The sequence below is a fragment of the Gymnoscopelus microlampas genome (genome assembly GCF_963454915.1).
Source record: "Gymnoscopelus microlampas genome assembly, chromosome: 15".
NCBI lineage: Eukaryota > Metazoa > Chordata > Actinopteri > Myctophiformes > Myctophidae > Gymnoscopelus > Gymnoscopelus microlampas.
The window spans coordinates 43008569-43014814 of NC_139952.1; the positions used below are offsets into that span (position 1 = coordinate 43008569).

A 6246-nucleotide genomic window follows, 5' to 3' on the forward strand; every position below is an offset into this window, starting at 1 on the left:
CAACTATTGTTATCTCCCTTTGGATGTTTCTATGTTGAATCAATGAACATTGTGAACCTTTGGGAATTAATAAAGTATATCATCTTAACCTTCATGTTTGTCACTCAAAACCGTTTGCAGAGGCTCTGCACGCTTATCATCTTTAGCAAGTTATCACCCGCAAACTGTCAGACTGTGACAAGACTGTCAGACAAACCAATAACACTGTGACAGCTGTTTTCAAGTGGAGGAGACGCTGAGGACAGCACTGTGAGAGAGGCGGTGCTGCTAGTGTGTGTGTGTGTGTGTGTGTGTGTGTGTGTGTGTGTGTGTGTGTGTGTGTGTGTGTGTGTGTGTGTGTGTGTGTGTGTGTGTGTGTGTGTGTGTGTGTGTGTGTGTGTGTGTGTGTGTGTGTGTGTGTGTGTGTGTGTGTGGCTGCGGAGTGGAAAAAAAAAAGACTGTACAGTTTCAAAATAAACCGTATAGACTTTTCCACAAGAGAAGAGTCAGGAGAACGCACGGCTGTATCGATACAGTGGCAGCAGGTGAGAATTTAAACCATTTCAAATATTCAGAATCATTATGTATTTAAAAATGCACATTTGTGATGTGACAACATTACAACTGATTGCTGTACACCCAGGGGTTAGCAACCTTTTTGACATGAAGTTCATGTATTTATGTTCTTGATAATCGGTGTGCCATATCAACATTAAGTTGAATTATGACACAATGAAATATTTCCAAATTTTGCTTGCCCATAAATATCACCATTTTTTTTCTTCTGAAAGTTTCTTTTGCATCAGGAAATTGTAAGGATCATTAGATTAAGGTTAGAGCAATAACCCACCTATCTCCTATAGACTTCCTCCCCAGTCAGAGTTCAGAGTTTGAATGGATGTAGAATTACTGTATGTGCAGGATGTAATTTGCATACAGATGTGAGGGGACTTAATTAAATTGACTACATTTTTGAAATATTTTAAACCAATCCCCTCTCACACTTATGCCAGTGTGCCAGTGTTTCTCCAAACACCCTGTTGGCACTCCTACCTGTCTACCCCTGCTGTACACACTAGAAGTGAGTATGCACAGGCAATGCCAGATGAAAAAGAAGTGGATATACAGCATATTCTTTCATATACCCTTCACTAGAATGCACTCGTCCTCTATCCGAGTGCATTTTGACCGAGTGGTCTGGCCACTCGGTCAAACTTTGTCAAACATTCACAGGAAATAGATCTACAATGCCTCACGTTGCCACATGTTGTGAAATATTCAGCTAAGAGATTTGGTGTAGCAGGAAAAAAGGAAGGGACCAATTATAGACCCCTGGGGGACGCCAGTCAATGAAATCTACGATAGGGTTTAAAAGGTTAATCGGATTAGACCGTCACATGAAAGAAAACAAAACCCGCCTCGCTACTCTAGCTTCTCATTCTGTCTTCATCCTTTAGTCTCTCCCTTTCTCTCGAACTCCTCTTGCATGCAGCAGAGATGGCGGCTAGTCGGGGAAAGCAGGAGGACATGATCATGGAGTACCTGGAGAAGGGTACCGGCATGACTGTGTTGCACCAGAACAAGTCGGAGTTTTTCAATGTGATGGTGATCATGGAGACAGGACAGGTGGCCAGAAGAATCACCGCAGACAAGTTCCTTGTATTCAGTGAGTAAAACGCAAACACATGTGGCTCAGGGATGCTATGTTTTGGGCCCTATTTTCGCCGGTGCCTTTTACCCATTATCCCTAAACGTCTTTGCCATTTTTTACTATTTCTAAAAACATTTTCAAATACTTCAAATAGCCAATCTACACGATGTAGATCGGCTAGTTGAACTATTTGAAAATGTTTTTTTTTAAATAGTTTTTAAAAAATGGCAAAGAAGTTTAGGGATAATGGGTGAGGAACCGGCGAAAATATGGCCCTTAATCTTAAATTGGAAAAGATAAAGTCGTCCGTAAAGGGTAACGCTGCAAATCTTTTCCCTCAGTGTATAAATATAATGACATCAGTCCCCCAAAAAAATATCTATCTTCTTCTGTTTCAGTGGACGTGTTTGAGATCAGGGAGATTCGTCCCGGAAAGAACTCAAAAGACTTTGAAGACAGCAAGGATGAATCGATCAAGAGATGTGATGAAAAGACCTGTTTCACAATCCTCTATGGCTCAGAGTTTGTACTGAACACACTGAGTATTAGAGGTGGGTATACAGTACATCCTTAATGTTAAATTATCCCCAGCGGCGGGGGAAGGGGGGGGGCTTTTGCCTTTATTTTGATAGTACAGTGGAGAGAGACAGGAAACGGGAGTGAGTCAGGGAGTGACATGCACCGGGGTCAGAAATCGAACCCGGGACACACAGTCAAGCAGGCATCAAAGCCTACTGTATGTTTTTCTGCAATTTTTGCTCTTCATCAACATAGTACATTAGGGCTTTACATTTTTGCTAAAATAATTTGATATGAAACGCTGGTGAAATACCGTTATCTGTGATTTTACAGCCGATTCTGTGCAGGATGCAGACATATGGGTGACAGGACTGGAGTTACTGAGACAAGAGACACTGGTGGCCCCTACTCCACACATCATAAAGAGGTAGACTACTCATGTACACATGCTAATGCTAATGAAAATGCAATGAATGACATGGTTTAACTTATCTTGCAAAACACGTTTTACCTTACCTGTGTTTCTGTACTTCTAGATGGTTGAGAAAACAGATGTATTCCATCAGTAAGACCAAGAAGGACAGGTAGAGTATTATGCTTTGTGTTTTTCTCTGACATACCAGCATCAATACATGTCATTGTCTAGTCACAGCTTAAGGTATGTTTTTTTGTCTATTATAGATATACAGTATTGTACATAGACCTTTTATTTTACTTTATTGCTTGTTTGTTTTTATTGTTTGTTTTGTTTTTCTCCAATAATAATAATAACTGAATAATTGAGTCAATGTTAGCTAAACATTAGGCATGGACAATAACTCATGAATGTTTGAATTTCATTCGTAAATCAATATAGTCGGCTACAAATTTAAAATAAATTTCACACTGGCACGGCACTCCAAATCGGATTTTGGGCCTATTCAGATTGCAATCAGATTTTTTATTAAGTCTGAACAGCAAACGAACTACATGGAAAACTTTTATTTTCAACTCATATTTGAATTACATTCCTCAGCCTTGTTCAGAACTTCAGACTGCATATAACCAATACGACTCACCAATCATTTGGGCTGGCAGTTTGAAGAAGACCACGGAGACAGGCCCAATTCAAATGTAGCCTACTCCCTAAACCCTTAAGCCCTGAACCCTCACAGACTTAAAGGAGAAATCCGGACATTTTAAGTGTTATCTTTGATGTGTCGCTAATCACTCACCAACATAGAAAGAGCCGTTGAGTTATTCCAGAGAATCCCCTGTCGTCCAGTCTGGCGACCCCTCCATTGGCATAATGGGAGCCTGTGTAAGAGTGAAAATCGTCTATTATAACCGATGAAAAGTTTTTTTTCTTTCTACTACCACTCATCGTGGAGTCTCATGATACTCAAACGCGCACTGAATGTCGCGCACGCGCATCCGTTTGTGAAGAACGACACAACACTGGTTGCTTGTTTCTCTAAAAGACGCCAGGTTTGTGAGAGAAACAAGCAACCATCGTCATGACTTTCTGCACGAACGGTACATTCAGCGCGACATTCAGCGCGTGTTTAAGTATCATGAGACTCCACAATGAGTACTAGGAGAAAAGAAACAGACTTTGCATTTGTTAAAATAGGCGATTTTCACTCTTACACACTCTCCCATTATGCCGCTGCAAGGGGTCTGCAGAATGGACAACAGGGCAGATCTGGAATTATTCAACGTTCCTTTGTATGTTGGTGAGTGATTAGGGACACATCAAACATACAACCTAAAATGCCTGGATTTCTCCTTTAAGTGACGTCACTTGGTAAATGCTTGAGAATGAGAGGCTGCAAGGACTCCAAATTAAGGGTTCAAATTGAAATGGACCATTGGAATCGTGCCAGAGAAACGAGATGGAGAGAGACACAAAGACAGAGAGACATGGAGACAAAGTAACAGATAGACATACAGAGAGACAGAAACAGATAGACATACAGACAGACAGAGTCCAGCCATATAATACATCTTTAAATTCAGTCTCTTTATTCTTGCTAAATCTGCAGGTGATTAACAAAACATTTCTTTCCACCTGTCACACTACAGCATCAGCTTGAAGGAGCTGAAGTCATTGTGCCCTCAGCTTAACTACAAGGTCCCTAGCATGAAATTCCTCAAAGACAGGCTCCTGGTACTGTCTTCCTTTGTCTTCACTTCACAGAATGTTTCAGTTTAGATTCAGGGAGGCTTAATCCTGGACACAAAATATTCCTCACCAATTAATATTATTCACAGAATAACAGAACAATTATTACCCTTTAAATAAGAGTTAAGACTGTCCTCAGACAAGAAGTTAGGATAATAATGTGTGTCATGATGTCATGATGGTTAACTGGTTAAATAAAGATTACTTATTTTCTATCAATTACACACCACATGAAGCCTTGAATTCATGGAGATGTATGTGTTCCTAAGCCAATAATTTGATGACCGGCGGAGTCTCCAGTAGGTCGGAGACTCAGAGGGCCCTAATTGCCACTGCTTTACCCGTACCCGCTGCCCACTAGCCGTGAATTACTGCCCGCTACCCGTGAAATACGGATATGGGAGCTGGCACTGTCCCTAAATGCCGTTATACTCGCTATATACTCGCAAATGACTCCCTCATTTGCGCTTGGAGGTGTACCCGTGGGCCTGTTGTTGCATTATCTCCAAAATTGCTATTTTGCCCACACACGCATAGCGGAATCTAAAACTCAGTGCGGCTCCTGCGAGAGGAGCAGTGTTGCCAGAAAAAAGCAACCAGGTCTAAGAAAACAAGCCCAAAAGAAGCGACTATAATAGGCCACATGAGCACTTCAAACCTATATATGTTGGCCATTAAACAATGTGCATATTTATATATGTTAGCTATTTGAAAATAGCCGATCTACAAGCTCACAACCGCAACCACCATTATTTGAAAGCAACTTTACAGAAAAACAAGCCCCAATGTGGCTTATAATAAGCAGACACTGGCAGAGAGAGAGAGGAGAGCATAAGATTGCATTGGGGTTAATGGCTTGCGCAGTCTTCTCCTAAAGGCAATGGCATATGGCACAGTGATTGGTTTTATTATTGTAACGCCCAAACCAGACCTATGCATAATGTAACGGGTAGTGCAGGTGTTTTCCGGATAAGGCTGGTGTCCCAAAAAAATGTGCTGCTATCGTGTATGTATAAACTCTTTTGTTTCCCTCCTGTTGCTTTCACAGTTAGCGAGAGCAACAAAAGACAAGATTCATTTTGAGCAGTTTCATAGAGTGTACAACCTCATAATGTTTGAAGAACAGAAAAAGGTGAGTGAGTGCTGCTGTTTTAAGAAAACATTGAACATCCATTCTAATGCCTCTTGCAATGCCTTGTACCATTCACGCTATCATTCTTCTATCTCAGATCCTTGAGGAGTTTCATTCATTCATCAAGGGGTAAGCCTCTATTCTTTCATAATATTTGCAGATTTCTTTTGCATGTTTAATAGTCTTTGTAATCGTATTCTTAGCATGACATTAAAGGCAAGTTGCAATACACAGTGTGCATACAGACAATATGAAGTTACAGTATGGGGCTTGCTTGACAGTAGCTGGCCAAATTGTGGGTTGACGACAATTTGTGGTAATTCTGTGTAACACTGAATAATTATATTTATTTATCTCCATTGGACATGTTGATAGCATCTATTCTAGTGTGTCCATGTGCTGTCACTGTGTATTGGTTATTTTCTGTCTTGCAGTAGCACAGATGATCCTGATTACGGAGTTTATCCTGATTTCGAAGTTTTGCTCCATGACTTCCTCCGTCAGCAGGAGGTAAAGGAATCATCAATAGAGAGTATGCACATGCGTCACTTGTCCACTGGGACACGCCCCCTCATCTAAACTGAGTGGCAAAACACTGAGCAGCATGGAGCGTTGGAGTTTGGAAGCGCTCGTTGGAAATCACTCAACGGCCCTGCGTACTACCTGTTTCTAAATGTCACATAATGCAGGAGGCAGCAGGATGTTGCGTTATTGAAAACGTGCGCTTCCAAACTCTGACACTTAGAAAAATAATCACCTGCATGGAATTTATCGACAGAAAGTAGCTCATAACATGTCTAT

General features: G+C 41.1%; 1 protein-coding gene and 1 long non-coding RNA gene across 2 annotated transcripts in view; both read left to right on the forward strand.

Annotated features, from left to right (window-relative positions):
- LOC311061803 (1-phosphatidylinositol 4,5-bisphosphate phosphodiesterase gamma-2-like) overlaps positions 1-6246 on the forward strand; it is a 90057-nt gene that overhangs the window by 33659 nt on the left and 50152 nt on the right. The gene's annotated exons all lie outside the window — the stretch shown is intronic.
- Positions 2476-4301, forward strand: LOC311062170. The gene is made up of 3 exons (XR_014602471.1): positions 2476-2576; positions 2686-2733; positions 4214-4301. It is a non-coding gene; the product is annotated as an uncharacterized lncRNA (long non-coding RNA).